Below are 17,914 nucleotides of genomic sequence, written 5' to 3' on the forward strand. Positions count from 1 at the left end.
GATATGTGCGTAGACAATGATGTGTTTGAATTAAAATAGAACGCATCTCTTCAGAATTAGCAATGTTATTATTCCTTTGCCAGAAAGCAACCTTCCCATTTATTTTCAAGCTAAATTCTGAAAAATATCCCGCCCTTCTTTTCAAAGACTTTGGTGGGAGTTAAAATTCAGTGGGATTTATAATTCACCCATGGGAGAGCAGGGAATCTGCAAGCCAAGGTAAACAAATCTTCTCCAAGTCATGTGTACAATATTTCTGAATTTGTTTTTAATGTCATCCAAACACAGGATTAGGGATGAAACAAGAACAAACAACTAAAATGATGCAGGAAATACATTTACCATCACTGGGCCAGACTCTTTTTATGTGTAAATCAGGTTAGTGCCAAACAGTCAAAGAAGCTGTATCAATTTGCAACAAATGAATGTCTCACTTTATTCTAGGTTAGGAGCAAGGTCATTAACATCTTTTCAGGTTTGTATTTGAAATCAGACAGTTATGTTAAAAAGCTTATTATCCGTGAAAACCCTGGTGACATCTTTCTGTACATGCTGTACTATTAATGCACAATTCCAACAGGTTGTCTGTGCATTGGGATGAGTGATAATCAAAGGCAGATATCAGTAAGGGACAACTCACCATTTCCAAGTGTAAAAGACAGAATAGAAAACCAAAGTGTTCTTTTCTTTCCTAAAAACGTACAATGCTTGTATGATCACAAGTCTTGCATAGCCATTAAATAACAAAAGCAAATCAAACTTTTACAGCTGCATTTTTAAAAGCAAGAGCAGGAAAGCTGATACAGTTCCTTTTGATCCTGAGTATCATCTGAGGAAGGGGTATGGAACTTTTGCATCTTCAGTTAGCACAGTGTCTTTCCTTGAAGTCTTGCATTTAAATATATCTAATAATCTGACCCAGACTGCTCACCTTTCTCTACAGAAGTCGTCAGTGCTGAAAAATCCCAAACTGAGAAAGACTGTATTTAATATCTATTACAATGGTATTTCACTGATATTCCACAGCAATTAAGCACCCAACTACCCTTAAACATCTGTGGCTGTAAGCTTAAGAAAAATGTAACCAGAAAAAGACCCTGAAGTAATCAGATAATGGCAGAAACAAAACACAGATTGAAAGTATTCACATAATCATGAATATGAATAAATTACTCCAGCACAATCCAGTGAGAGCACATAATAGCGCTCTCCTTCACAGCTGGAAATAAACAGCTTCACAAATTTATGTCCTTCAGACACCTCTGTACTAGGTGAATTCAATACAGTACAATTTCTTGAAACACAGAACTAAACCATATGCAACTAGTTGTAAGCTAGCTAGTAAAGTGTTAATAGTACTCATCTTCTTGTAGAGGTGCTCTGCCTATATGTACAGTTCCTCAGCTGCCCTTTTTGGCAGGCAACTAAAAGATGTTAATAGTATGTGCTGTATCATTCAAATGCTAGGTAATACCCTTGTAAGAATAAACTCTTGGTCTGTGCAGCTGGGATGTTGCATCTCAAATATCTAACATCATATAGACAACTCTTCATGGTCTTCTCTTCAGCCATATAACACAACAGATAGTATTTGATGGTAATCTGCACAATTCATGCCGCACTTCTCCTTTGGCTTCTTCTCCTGCTGTGCTACTGCTCACTTTCAGTGTTTACCATCAGAATTTACTCACTTTTCCATAGTTATCTACTGCCTTTGGTCTTTTCTATATCTTATTGATGCAATTCTTCCAGTGAATTTCCACTCTACTTTTTAAGGGCCATCTGTTACACTCTAGATTTTCCCATTTTTCCATTACCCCCAAAATTATTTTTTTTTATGTGGAATCCGTTCTTTCTGTTTTCACTGAAGCTGTTGTTCTGCTACTCTGTCCTTTTCTTCTAAAATTTTCTTCTTAGATTTAAATTATAATTATTGTTTAGCTTTGTTTTTTCTCTGATCCAACAATTTGGAGCACATAGGCTCTTATGAGAGCTCAGACTTTGCCACTGGGAAATACAGTTGTCACCAGGACGAATTTTGCTCATGCTATTCTTAGTAATGTTTTTGGGGGGTGTCAAAGTTAGAATGCCCCACATACCTCCTTGTATGCTCATACCTGTATAGCCAAAGAGCAGATGGGTAGTAAACTGAAGCACAGTGCATTTGTGCTCTGGGCAGCTTATTCACTTTTAAATAAATTTTTCATTGTATCATAATGTTAGAAAATAAATATGAAAACAGTAATCTGTATGCTACTGTTACATTAGTAGCTGTGTCTTATAGTTGTCAATAGAAAGCTAACTAAAGCTGAAACCCAAGACAACATATTTAATGTAGTTAACATTGGAATACTTAAGACAATTTTGTGATCGAAACAGAAAAGATGTCATTTTATCTCAAACAGAACTAAATTAATGATGCTTGCATTATATAACCTATTATCAATGGAATAAATACACTGAGTCTTACCACAATAGCAGAAGTTCGTAATTCATGATGCACAGGGGAAAGAGTAAATTTTAGAAAATGTTTTTGTTTTGGACAAATGTATTATTACTCAGGGTGTGAAAAAATAATTTAATAGAGGAGAGAACAAAAGTAACTTTTCATTTCTCTGTTAAATCATGTTAGCAGTTATTTACAATAAAATAAATCCTGGAATACTGTACCGAGAGATTTGCAACTTGCCTATTAGACATAATAAAAGAACATAATTTGTCCTTCAAGCTAGAAAATAAATTTGGTAACAGAGGGCATCTCAGACTGAACTGTAGTCACCTGCTTTCATCATCAACTTCCTCTTCTGAATAAATAATTAGTAAACAATTTAAAAAAATATATTATTACTTCAGTTAGTTCCCTGCCAGAATGATTCAGAAATCATTTGAGAATAGAGTACTAGAAGCAATAAAATCTGATTTAAGATAAATCATATTCAACTCTTCGACTACTGGTTGAACAGAATGAGATCTTATTTGGCTTGGGGGTAGAGATAATATCACCCTCCTCTAAATTTCCTAGAGAACATAAAAGTGAACTGTGCACAGTCAAAACTCTGTAAGTCGAGCAAGATGAGGTGTGTATGCAGTGATTCAGCTGGACAGAAAAATGATGCAACCCTTAAATGTTAACTGACGCTAAGGGAATCCATCTAGTATGTTTCTAGCCTGAAAAACGCCTAATAGTTAATGCTGTTAGTGTTGCTTTGACACTTCAGCAGGGCAGTACTGACAGTATTACATCAGATTTTATTGACATTATCTCATAAAAATAATGTTTCTGGTTCTGGTAATTAAAATTTTATTTGTACTGTAATAAAGCGTACAGATTACAGTGGTTACTTTTCCTGTTGGATTAGGTGAAACATTCAAACATTAAACACTGCAAGTAGCCATGATTGTCTTCCTCCTTTTCTGTAGCCCCAAGTGTTAAATGTTAAACGCTGACATCAAGGTGAAACAAACCAATCAATGAGCAAACCAGCTTTAGGTACAATTTTAAATTGCAATATTACAATAGCAAAGAACAGATGGGTTGCATTTCCAGAGCTGCAGCAGGAGAAAGGTGGAGGAGGAAGGAAGAAGATATAGGCTGAAGTGGTAAACTGAGATTACTGGAACTGATTCAGGAGATAATTCAGATAAAAACAACTTCATGTGCTTCTGTATCAGAACTGTTAACTGGACAGATATCGATTAGGTCAAACAACATAATGTTACAGACCTACTAGAAGGAAATTCCATCTAAGCTGTCAAGGAATTCATCTGAAATATAACACATGACATCAATGTGAAAGTCTGAGTTGCGTAACAATGAAGATTTCAGTGTCATAGTTGGTTATGGAGAAATTAAAATATAAACAAAACTGGCGTGACTTCCACCCATGCTAGAGATGAACACATCATTCTGACTTATGCAGAGTGACAGAAAATGGTGCAGACTGTGTATAATCCTTTTCTGTGCACTGACTACTGTATACTGCTTAAGCCAGATCTCAGAGGTGCTTAAGCTACTTGGACAAGAAGTGCTGACTTCTTTGGTACTGTTGCCTAACTTCACAGGGAGTGCTCAATTAAAATATTGTGGGGCTGGACATAAGAGTCAGCTCAGTCCAGCATGTGAAGTTCTTGGCAGCAGTTAAGTGACAGTTGCTTGGTGCTGTTAAGGCAAGTCATCAGTGTGTACAGTTATACTTATGCATAGTATCACCTAAAGGAACTTTCTGGTGATATTTCAAGCATGTTTCTGCAATGCAGTCCAGTATCATAAAACAGATCCATATTTATTCACACAGTGCAGGGCTGCATAAAGAAAGGAGCTCAGGTCCAAAAGTAGAATTGTTAAATCAGTCCAAGCTGATGAAGCTTTACTGCTTCCAATCTCAGAGCTAGCTTTTTGGTGCTTGCTTCAGGATCTCTGATCTGCATCATGCTGTAAGATATAAGCATGCTCTTGACTGTCTAGGAAAGTTAGATGGCAGGGAAGAAGAGAACTTGACAAGTTACTTTTTCAACTTACACTCATCTCTATTTATGGATCTAGTCAAGTGAACAGATTTTTGCCTGACATGATATGTATTGTCCCAAAGTGCTCACAAATTCGAAAATCAATCAATATTTTGTGTACTCTTTCCATTTCTTCAGGTGATAGAAAATGTAAAGGCTGATTGTTACCCTTGTTTTGACAGTACTTTCACTATCATTCTCTTCTACAATGTGCTCTTTTAGCAGCCAGCAACTAAAGAATAAGGCTCAGGAATACTATTCTTTCTCAGACTGCCTCTCTTACACCTGCCTATCTGGGCCATTTTCCATTCCTGTCATCAATTACAGAGAAAGGCTGGTTCAAACAAATACCATTGCACAAACATGATTGATTTAAAGCAATGTATTTGGACCTGGTGCCTTAGAGGGAATCCCTATTTATCCCTATTATTTAGAGGGAATCCCTATTTATTTAATAATCCCTATTATTTATCCCTATTATTTATCCCTATTTATAAAATCCCTATTTTATTATCCCTATTCTGACAAAATTGGGGAAATAGTAGATTACTCAGAAAAATCAAATTCTATTTTAAAAGAAGTAAAGGCCTAGTTTGATGTCATGAAAGTTCCCCTTTCCAGGTGAACTGAACTGTATGATAAATACATAGAAGTTAATTTGTTTAAACACTGAACAAAACACTGAACAAAACTCTGAAGTTAATGTCCAGTGTATGTGACAGGAAATGATCAAATATTTATTCACATTTAGATTCACAAGAGGTGCTGAAGGAAAAATAATATGCTTAGGAGAAATAAGAAATGGCAAAAACACAGTTAACAAGTATAAACAAAAATGAGGTATATCTGACTAGTTCTTTTCCTCCTAGGCTCCTTACCATTCTTGATCTCAATGGGATTATTTTAAAGGTCATTCTTTAAAGGTCTTACTTTAAAGGTAAAGATACATGCATATTTTTTTTTTAGGATATGGGCTTAAAATAATAACCTCTTAAAAGAAAGAATTAGCTTACTTCTGTTGTTTGGAGTATGGACACTTACTAAGCTCAGCATAAATCCATATTGATTAAATGCCTTCATATTTTCTTAAGCATACAAAATGTAAGAAGTTTAGGATTAAATAGAGAATGGTTCACAGGGTATATAAGATCATACTGATAATTTTTGTAAGTATCCCTCAAATGAATCAAAGGGTGTGTTTCATTAATTAGCTAGGCAGGCTTAGACAGAGAAGGTTTATACTGCACCTAGCAACAAGTGTGACAACAGTAATTTCCAATGGCAGCTTCCTGTGCAAGACCTACAATTTCTAAATCAGTTAAAACAAATAGAACCAATCTGCTGACTCTGCAGTTTGTGAGCAGACAAGTCTTTCTAGAGAATTGTCTGAAAGAACTTTCGAATGATGTAATATTAGAGTTCAAGACTTGTTTGCTTTCTAAACTTCATAACAGTATTCTTGTTTTGTGACTTTTTCATTTCTTGCTATGTCTAGGTTTACTGTTTAATTTTAAAAAAGAGGAGTGTATTTGTTGAACTTTAAACTTCCAAATGCTTAAGACAATTTTCTGATCAAAGGAACACAACAATGAAAAAGTCCTTTCAAACAACAGGAGGTTTTTTGTTGTTGTTTTGGTTTTTAATTTTAAGTTTTCTGACATTTTTATTTCTTTGTAACTGGCAGCTAGGGAATATGGCTAGGGTGACATCAGGTAGGCAGTCAGAGTCTGTATGACAGAAAGATTAACACACATTTAGCACTTCTACTAGTATGGAAACCAAGCAATCTCTAACTCTACAGTGACAGAAAATAAGAAACAAGTTAGCGAATCTTAATCTCAGTATAGACTTTGCTATGTACTAGGACATTCTCACACTCTTCAACAGTTTCTTAAGTGACAATCTAGCAAGTCTCCAAGTTCATGCACAATTTAAGCCTTCTGAATAGGCCAGTGGATGTCAGTCTGACCAGTTACCTACTTAAATCTATAGATAAAATTTTGCATATTTTTGGGATTATTGTAGTAATTGTTTTGTAATCAGTGCTACACCTCCTCAATGTTATTCTCAAAACTGTCACAACTGTCAAAGCCAGGCTTGCCAAAATACTAAAACTTGAGGAAAGATTAGAAAAACATTTCTAAAAATTCACAGCAGTGAATGTCTATTTTTGATGAAACAGAACTCTGCAGCAAAATTGTGGAAAGATCCAAATAGTCTTCAAAGTGTTATGATGGAAGGACAAAGTACCGCAGGCAGATTACATCATACTTTATGCAATGGTCTTTGTCGCAGTTAGTTTCATGTGAAGTAAAGAGAAGCTTTCCATTGAAGCTCCATTGATGTTTCCATTAAAGACGAGGTTTCTTATTAGGCAGTAATTCAGTCCTGATGTTATAAGCACCCATAAAATTTCCTCTGCAGTAACATGAAAACTTTGATAATAAATCAACTGTAAAACAATTTACCCTATGAATATTTGAAACAGTGTCACTCACTACTTTTTAAAATTTTCTAGTATGGTAAAAAGAAGAGAGAACACCAAGTCCTGAAATGCAAACTTCAGGATTTTTTTTTTCCCATTGATAGGAAGCTTACAGCACCCTCATGAAATCTTAAAATTTTATACAGAGAGAATTTCAATCAATCCAAAGAGTTCACTCCATCTTTTTTTCTTTTTTTCCTGTGCTTTTCTGTTTTAATTTGCTATGCATTTATTTACATTTAATATGCTGGTTTCAATTGTTTTCTTCCCCATTGCTAAGAAAATGAAATATGCAGATCTTGAAAATCACAGAAAAACAAAAATCAACACAATCTAATGGATTAATAGATTACACTAATGAAGAATGTCCTGAAGCACGCAGGTTTAATAAAAATACTAAGGCTTTTACTTCAAACAGATGAAATATGTCAATAGAAAAACTTTCTACCTTACAAACAGCTCACATAACTGCTCCAGATAGGTAGACCAGGATAGAGCCAGGAAATCTGATCAGTGTACCTAGAAACTCTGATAAGAGATTCAGCCTTTGCGCATGAGATGAGGAACCTGCTCTTCACAGAGAGCATATTTAACGGTTCTCTGCTAAATGAACAAAACTGAGCAGAGTGGTCTGTGTCCACTCCTGGCTTACATTAAGGCAGACATGGCAGAGTACAGGGGGATAAGATGTTTTGTCAATATAATGAGAAATAATGGTGCAATTTTAAAAATATGCATCAACTTGAAAACAAAAATTGTATTGCAGCAGTAGCAAGGCCATTGCACAGAATACATTTCAGAAAGTACAGCCAGTTAAGTGAAAATTTATGAGACAGCAATAACTGCCTCAACAGCCAAGCTGTATTTTTGTGAGCATGCTTGAACTATTCTGCTTTAAATGCTAAGTGAGGCTGATTTGAGTAGATAAACAAAAATGAGTGTGTTCAATACAATGATCCACACCACAGTAAATATTTCAGAGGGCATAACTATGACAGCATGAACATTGCTAAAATGGACAGAATTTTAGCTGTCTTCTAGAAGCTGAGCTTCCCCAACTATGACAAGGATGTATACCATAGCAGCACTTATTTTATCCCAGCCTTCTGACTGTACTGCTTTTTTTTTTTCCTACTCAAAAGGAAACATGAGGTTGCGGATTGCTCTGATCTTTTGATGAGTACAATCCAGTAACCTGCTACAGTTTCAGTTTGCTACTAAAAATAGGTCTGTGCAAACTGCAAATCATCTGTGCTGCATGACCAAAAAATGTTAGTGCAGATAATAGCATCTTTATCTTCATCTGGTAACTGTTTTCCACATCTAACCAACATCACCTTGAATTGTCAGGAATTAGTTTTGCACACTTGCCTTTTATCTAAACCTCAGATACATATTAAAATAAGTATGGCAGTTTTGGTGTATTGCTAAAATAGAGACTGATGAAGGACTGTAATCTCATCCTTTTAGAAATTTTTTAGCCCATGCCTGTTTCTAAATTTTTATACATAAATATTCATAATGAGATGAAATAAAGTCAAACCCTGAGGAACAAAAATGAGAAAACACCTCTGCAGAGTACCCCATGAGGAAGGCATGTAGGCTCTTTGTTCTGTTTGCACAGCTTCAGGTCCTCCAGGTTAGGACTGCAATCTTCATACTCAGGTTAGCTATCAATAGTCAGTAAGGCAAAATTACTTCAGGAGCTTTACCTGTATTTAACTCATAATTAACCAGAATTAACTTAAAATTATAGACTTCAAAAAATTTGTATAGGCTTTCCTCCTTGGTTAACCCACTGTTTTGAATGACAGGGATGAGGTAAAGGCTCAGCTCCTCCATCCCTAGGGTAGGCAGCTGGCTGAGTATGAGCCAACAGTATGCCCAAGTGGCCAAGAAGGCCAATAACCTCCTGCCTTGTATTAGAAATAGTGTGGCCAGCAGGACTAGGGAAGTGGTTGTCCCCCTGTACTCCCTCACTCCAGGCACTGGTGAAGCTGCACCTTAAATATTGTGTTTAGTTTTGGGTCCCTCACTACAAAAAAGACACTGAGGTTCTCAAGTGTGTCCAGAGAAGGGCAACAAAGCTGGTGAAGGGTCTTAAGCACAAGTCTTGTGAGGAGCGGCTGAGGGAACTGGGATTGTTTAGTCTGGAGAAAAAGAGACTGAAGGGAAACCTTATCTCTTTCTACAACTACCTGAAAGGAGGTTGTAGCGAGGTGGGAGTTGGTGTCTTCCTCCAAGTAGCAAGTGACAGGACAAGAGTAAATGGTCTTGGGTTACGCCATGCGAGGTTTGGATTGGATGTCAGGAAAAAAATCTTCACTGAAAGGGTTATCAAGCCCTGGAACAGTTGAGGCACCATCCCTAGAGGTATTTAAAAGATGTGGCACTTATAGACATGTTTTAGTGGTGGACTTGACAGTGTTAGGTTTACAGTTAGACTTGATGATCTTAAAGGTCTTTTCCAACCTAAATGATTCTATGATTCTAAATCTAGTGTGTTGCTGAAGGAAACACTCTGACCTGACTGTGGCCATACTCCACTGGAAAGCACACAAATCAAGGGCAGTCTTTGGCCTTTCCCAGCTCATGCGCATTTATAAAAAGCTTGACAGCTGATTGAGAATATTTTTCACTCAAGAATGCAATGATGACAAAGTTTTCACAGAAGTGTTTGTATGATTTATTCTTGTATTTTCAATGTTTTGTTAACACTGTGGACTTGACCCTACAGCCCTTGCTCACTCAAAACTCCCACTAGCTTTAACCAAAGAAAGTAGTGACTAGAAGATGGGACGATACAGTAGTAAAATCTCTTCACAGTTCTGCCATTTTTAAACATCCTTGAAGAATATGCAGCTCAATTGAACTTGGCATGTGAAAAAGCAGTACCTGATAAATGTCAAGGACCTCACTATGGTCTATTTTTTTGCCCGAGGTAAAGAAAGTCATGCGATATGTCCTATATTATTTTAATACTCTGCCTTAGGAAATCCTTAACTTTCCAAGAGGCATTTGGAATATACATTTTATACATCACAAGACGAACAGACACAAACGCAAACAACTAATGGAACGGTAACATTTGCCATGATTATTACTACTAAATAGTCAAAGGATAGTCACTTAATGGCAGTTTTTAATTTAAAGCACCACATGACACCAAAGAGAAGTTATGCAAGGTTTCTAAGTGCTTTCTGAGTGATTTTGAGGCAGTTTTTATCAGAATACCAAGAAAGAATAGTAAAAAGCCAGTTGACTAATGAAAAAACCCCACAAAACCTCCTAAAGAATCAATTGAATTTACAAGAAAAAAAAATATGTTCTGTGGAAATTTTGCTAAAGCATAAGTGAGGGAAAAAAATCTTGCTAGTCATTAATATGAAGTTTTTTTAAAAAGGAGTTATTAAAATAAAAAGTATGGGTGCAGATTAAGGGATGAATATTATCTTTGTGGGAAAAATTAAAAAAAAACCCCAACCTCTGACATCTAAGAAAAACCAGATTCGCCTGAATAAACTTCACAAACATCTCAAATAGAAGGCTGGAGGAAACATAACAAATATCCTCTGGAACTACTCCCAAAACTGCTGTTTTCATTCTCTTTTATGAAACAGGATTGTACAACCAGATCCCTAATCCCAAATCAAACTTTCCAAGATAGTGTAAATGAGTATGGTCATTATTTCCATATATATATATATATTATCTGCTACCTGTGTTGCCATTTGAGGCAGAGGGTTAAGGGCACCTGTATGCATATACTCTAGATTTTATTTCATGCACTCAATCTGATGACAAAATCATCTGAGGTCAACGAGAGTTCTTTCATTCATCGTAGGGAACGTTTATTTTAACTAAAATGGGTCTTCAGAAGAGAATAAAAGTCACTGCTCCTGTAATTAAACACAGAAAGAGACAAAAACTGTTAGTGGAGTAAATCCTACTGATTAGTCACCATTTATCATTGTTTCTGTAAGACTGGAATAATAGCAATAGCTTTTCCCGCAGAAGTGAGGACAAATATCAGTTGACTCTACAGCGCTTTGGAAATGTAAGTATAGGTAAGTAAATCGTGCAAGAAACATGATTTTAGTCCATTGCCCAGGGATTTACCCCTTCTCCCCCCAAAGTACCCTAAACTAAAACCCAGCATGGATCCTTTTCACTAAGCAGTTGCACATGCATTCAGCGTCTACTGGACAAATATGGGGATGGAGGGAGAAGAAGAATTTGAGGAATTTTGGGAAGTTGGGAAAATAAAGTATTCCACAAATATCCTTTTATTTTTCTATGTGGCTGATGGCAGAGCTGTTTTACACAGTAGGAATTGTAATTCCTTCCTGTAGTCAAGTTTCGTATTGCCCAGAACACAAGATTGAAAAAATACTGAAGTACTTTAGTACATTTAGTACATTTCTTGAGGGGCATAAACTGAAAGTTATAAAGAAAGAGAAAATATGTAGGGTAGATCCCACACAAGGACAAACTAAAGAAATAACCAGCTGCATAATGTCCCAGGGGTAAAAAATAATAAAAAAAAATAAAGCTTTCTCTAATGGATCTAAAGTCCAAGGTTAGTGAAAATACTACAGTGAAACCGTGCACCCTGAGAATGAAATGTATGATGGTACCTGTTCTTTTAATTAAAATATATTTAAAATTCAAACTTGATTCTTCCAACAATTTTATGGAGAATATTTTCATCAGATCATGGTTTCTGTATAGCCATCTTCCTTTCTGATCTCAAGAAATTCCCTTTTATATACAATGAAATTTATCCTGTTCAAGCAGAAATCATAAGGACTGATATTTTCAAATGTGTCAAATAAACTTAACTGCTTTTCTTGTCACAGCGTATTCTACCCAGCATTTCTTGCACACTACTGGGAAGCGTGTGCAAGAATTCTTTCTTTCACTCCAGCAATGTGAGTTCACTCCAGAACCTTTCCTGCCAATTTAACAATTTTCTTTCTAAGAAGTACCCTTGCTTTTGTTGACATTCTCTTCCTGGGTTTGTGGCAAGCTCTTTGTAAACTCATAAATAAATGGACGATCAATTTGGCATTCACAGTGAAAACCCTTCTTAAAACTCAGTTTTGCTACAGAAATACTCCACAGAGGTACACAGCTGGTGTCTCATGATTGCTCGTTCTTAGAGCATTCATGAATGTCTTTGTTGCTTTATGTTTTCTGTTTTTCTTTTTAAACTATATATGGTTTAAAGTAAAGAAAAAAAAATCTTTTTATGTCTAGCATAGCTGCAAACAACTTGTGATGAGGACTCCTACAGCAATAACAAATACTAAATAGTATCCTTGAATCCAAACATCAATATACAAGCAGTTTATTTATTTCATGCCTGTAAGGTAGATACATTCAGTTCCATGGACAGTGCATGTTGGAAGATTCTAAAATAATAATAATTTAAGAAAAAATCTTGCACGGCACAGGGTTTCACTTGTATATGGTTGCTTTTGCTTTCCTTGCCACAGGCCAGTTCAGAAGAAACTTCTTTCCAGTGATGTGCTGAATAATGTGCAAAGTGCTCTGAGATGAAAGGTGGTATATAAATTCAAAAGTATTATGAAGGATTAATTCCACGCTACTTTTTAAAAGCCAAATGCTGTTACCTCTTGTAACTTGGCATGTGTCATTCAAATTAACCCAACTTTTACCTTTTTATGTTGTTTCTGGTCTGCTGTTGGAAAATCTGTATAAGAGTTCTTGAGAGTTGACTGTTTGTTGAAAGACTGCAAATGAGGTCTTGTATTTCATTCTCTTACCCTAAAGCACGATCAGCTGTACCTACAAACTTCCTGACAGATACTGCTATCCAACCTCTTCCCAATGGTCTTGTATGATGGAGAATTCACAGTCTCTGCAGACATGGCTTTATTTTCTGTTCCATTCTATTTCCTCTTCTGTTTCCTATTATATAAACTGAACTGTGCTTGCTGCAATATAAAGCTATTATTTGTGCTTCTAATGAAGTCTCTTAAGTAGCCACAAACACTTGTGACAACTTGTATGATACTGCTATATTTATTTCTCTAGTTTGCTGCTATTAAGAGTATTAGAAAGTGTTCAACAAAGGAATGAAATACTCTGGAGTCCTGTCTTCTGAATAAAGGTCCATTTTAAAGTTTATTAATCCCCTCTATAAATAATAACACAGGATTTTCAAACTCTGGGGACCTCTCTCTTTGTGTTTCTTGTTTGCCAAAGGTGAAGGTTTTTATTGCTTGTTGAAGCAAGTGGTAACATTTGTTGGTTTACAGAGTTGCCACACCCAAGAGAAATATCATATTGTTCTCAAAATACCTTAAATCACAGCTGGCATTCCTCAGTGAAGAATATATCTGGACATTACATACTTTACTAATGCATTAGGAACATATACAATGAAAAATATTCCAAACTGATGGACCTTATGAATGGCTCCTGATGAGCCCAGGCATACATATGACAACGAGCAACTCTGGTGCTCGGAGTGAATGACCACCAACTTCTTCCTCCTAGCCATCCCACAGGAGCCTATTACCTGATAGTGTCCAACTGTGAGCCAAACATCCCCTTGCTTGCCCATGCAACAGGGGAGCAGCAGGCACTGCTTGCTCCCACTCTGTGCTGAACAGCAGCCCAGACGTGACAGTCAGGGGCCCGGGGGAGATTTCTAGGGCTGTTTCCTCCATTCACACATGACAACGTACAGGACTGGCAGGATTTTGTCCCTAGTTCCATTGCCCGTATCATAGAATCATAGAATGGTTTGGGTTGGAAGGGACCTTAAAGATCATCGAGTTCCAACCTTCCTGCCATGGGCAGTTCTCCCACTTCCCACTTCTAGCGGGAGGCGTCCTTCAGTAATAGCAAGCCAAAGGCTTTATAGAAGGGTAGGGTGGGAGATGGGAAGGGGAGGAAAGAGACCACATGTCTTTTGCTGATAAGTCTGTGAATGTTTAAAGATCTTACAAAGATTTACAAGCTTCAGATGGTACTTTGGGAACAAATTTTTTTTTTTTGCTTTTTTATTTTTATTCAGAAGAATGCTTTCTTACTTTTAATACAACACCATGTGTTGCAGAAAATGCTGAAGAGTTAACTGTTGAGAATCTTCTTCCCTTCTAGTTATTTTTAAATATAAATAAATATTTTATGCCCCATAGAAGTTAGTCAGTAACAGTTTTCAAACCACTTTGAAATTAATGGTTTTTTACCCCAGTTTAATTTAAGCTTTTATTTTGACAATGGATAAACCCCCTGAATTAAAAGATTCACACTGAGGAGGTTACATTGTCTTTAATCAGTAAGGCTAAAAAAATTTAACATCCCCAAATTGACATACTACTTCTTTCAGGGAAATTAAAAAATAATGATCCACGTAACAACATTGCAAAGTTACCTAATTTCATGTTGTGAATGGGCAGCTTGTGAAGATAAACTTAGACACTGAGAAAGCAGAAAATAATATATGTGGCAGCAGTGCTTTGATTCCTTAAAAATGTCGTCCTGAGAGATCATGAAGAAAATTACTAAAGTATGTGGCTTATGTTTAATTAGAATTTTTAATTCATAGAGTTAGCTATATAGTACATGTATGTGTGTATGCATGTGTGTGCGCATTCATAAATAACACTCAGTTATGTTATTACTAATTATGCTATTATTGATGTAACTAAAATTTGAACATCCACTGATGGAACATTAACAGAGTGAAATCAAATGCTTAATTGGCAGAAAATCGGAGTGTCAGAGTCCAATATCTCTGAGCAGGTTCTTTTAGATATTCCGTGAGTAGAGAGTATAACATTTAATATCAAACTTATGTGTTTGAAGACAGTTGATGTTACATGGGATTTCTGATTTAGCAGAGTGATACAAAATATACTGAAAACATAACACAAATGTAAGTTAAACTTAGCAAAGAATAGCAATTGCAGTACACGGTTCAATCATAATACTAATGCGGTCCCCATTACCGGTCTCTATAATGTACTCACTGTCACTGTTGGGTGTCCCCAGTCGCTGGGAAGGAAAAGGTGGGTTGAAGCCAACTCATGCCTATTGCTCTCTTTTAAGTTCTCTTGTTAGTTGTTTAGTTTTCATACTCCCTGTTTGGCTGAGCCATGTGTTCACTCCTTCCATGCTGGTCTGCGTAACTCAGGGAAATATTCATGCTGTTTTAATGAACATTTATGCCACTAGTTGATCCACTGAACTGACGATAGCTGTTTATTTAAAACAAGGACCTCCCTCTGGTCCCCTGTGTTGAGATACAGTCAGCTTCTGTGCAACAGCTGTGGTCAGTCACACCCTGCGTTATTCCCTGAGCTTCATGGGTGCCTCTTCCTTGCCCATCTCCTCTGAGCCTTCTTCCATTGCAGAGTGTCCTGGTTTGAGATAGAATAGAACCAATTTTCTTTTCAGTAATTTTACTTTTCAGTTAAGTCTCTTCTAAGTGACTGTACTCTGAAATTAACGGTATGTTTTTCAGACAGTGTCTGCTTCCAGAGTGATGGGGTCTCATGTTTATAGTTAATACCAAGGCATGGTATGCAGAGAGGGTTCTGCTTATACTTATTGCTATAACAACCAAAGCCAGTTAACTTTGTTATATACCAAGTTGGAGGGCTGGAAGCAGAAGAGCATAGAGGGTTTGTATCTGTGGGGAGGAGCAGACAGGACAGGTGACACAAAACTGACCAGTGGGATATTCCGTCCCATCTGCATCATGCTCAATAAAAGCTGAGGGATCAAAGGGGTCAGCATCTTTCTTCAATGGATAGCATCTGAGGAGGACTCTGTCTGTTCATCTGTCTTTAACCCCAATCCATGTATTCCTGAATCCAGATCCGGAATCCAGTTCCAGTTCCACTGCTGTTTACATAACAGATAGGTTACTAAGAGTCAAATCCTAAGGTTTTAATGTACTTTTTGAAAAGGTTTGGCTAAGAAATCTCTATGAAAGCTATGCTACACATCTTTCTTTCTGTGAATTGTCACTTATCCATTAGAAATATTACCAATACAGTTAAAAGTAGATTGAACGTTCACAAAGGGTGGATTTGACCCTTGTACTTAAAGTCCGTATTAGAACCAATGTGCTACTGCAAGCCTGTTTAATTTCAACGTTCTGAGGATAATGTCTAGATGACTTGTAGAATATCAAAGGTCAACTCAGTCTAGTATTCTCTTTACGAAAAAGAGCTTTCCTTCTCTCATTTACCACCCACAAATTTTTCAAACAGTATTTTGTCTTTTTTGTTTCTTAGCCTGCCTTAAGCATTCACCCCAGAAATCCTAACAGTCAGAAATCAATGTTCATATCTTGAAACTGGATGTTTCATGTTCAGGACATGGACAAATAATTTGTTGCATTGTTTACATTATCTAAAACTGGCCTAAATACAAATGTGTATAAGCATAGGTGCATAAAACACATGTAAATACTGATTGGAAGTAAGTTAGGAGTGAAAAACTTAAAGACAAGTTTAGTCTGGAGATTTTAATTTCTCAACAATTAGTTAGGGCCAGAACTGACACATGCTTAAATACCTTTTTAGCTGTAACTGCTGTTCTTTACCCTTGCACTTGACAAATATCCAGTTAATGTATGAATAAGTTCTATCCAGCTCTCATTAAAACATATTTAAAATTCCTCAAAGAAATTAACTTTGTTTCTTTTATTTCCACAGTTGTTTTGGTTGTGTGCATCTCTTCTTACCTCTGCCCCCAAATCCATGTCACTGTGTCAGATCTGAGACAAAGAAAGTGAGAAGCATATCTAAATACATGGATGTCAAGGGAGTGATTTACCTAGCAACAGTAACTATGTGAAAGTTTTTCAGAAATGTCTGCCTGTGCATGTGATGGTACCTTAATGACTTGGATTTTAGAGGACTGAAGAAATGGCTGGAGGATTCTAGCCAAGCAAAGCACCAAATGACATGCAATGCACATACATTCTGGGAAATATAGTGCCGTCAGTGCACAAGGGAATTTATGCACATCCTTTCTATTAATACTGTAAAGATTTTTGCTCATAAATCGATAGTTAGAAAAACATTATTTTACCCTGTGCTACATTAGATATAACAAATATGTGGACAGAGGAAACATGTTAGGATAAATGTTTCTGAGTTGTAATAACCATCATTTTTTAAAAGCAAACCACCACATAAAAAATTATCTGAAGTGTTACAACAATAACCCTGAGACTAAGGAGAGGAAAAAAGCTGAGATGGCACTGTGCTATATAACTATCTACTGCTGTGTCAGTAATGGGTACTGCTGACAGATGACCCAGGGGATCAAACCCTGATGTACACAGTGAACAGCTCTGTCTTCGGCAACTACCTTTGATAGACCCTACTGAAAGAAAACTGTGTTCACATCAATTCGCCACAGTAACAGGTGAGTATAGGTTAAAATAATGTAAATCCAGAATAATCTGAGGACTTAATCAAAGTCACTGTACATAAGGACCCACACTATTTGAATTCAATGTATAAACTAAAGAAGAATCTCTAGGTGAGATCACAGCTCTCCAAAAACCTTACGTTTTCTATTCCACCCTATCTCCCCACTTCCTACAGACATTTACTCTCAATTCATGTTAATTCAGTGCCTTTCAAAAAGATACTGTAACCTGAATCATCAGACCTCTGATGTACATATCCTATCGAGCCCCCAGTGAAGACTAGAAAGGTTAAACTCAGAAAAATCTGCTTGTATTATAGAAAAGTAATTAAATTTTTAAATAGAGAATTCAAATTAGATCAGACTGAACATAAATAAAGAAAGGTTTACAGTTAACCCTGTCCATGATGTCTTTGCTTCTGGGTGTGGTCTTAGGCAACTTAATCATTTTCCAAACTGTACCAAAATCAGCATGTTCCAGATTGGTCCTTCAGTCGC

This window comes from Numenius arquata, chromosome 4 (genome assembly GCF_964106895.1).
Source record: "Numenius arquata chromosome 4, bNumArq3.hap1.1, whole genome shotgun sequence".
Lineage (NCBI taxonomy): Eukaryota > Metazoa > Chordata > Aves > Charadriiformes > Scolopacidae > Numenius > Numenius arquata.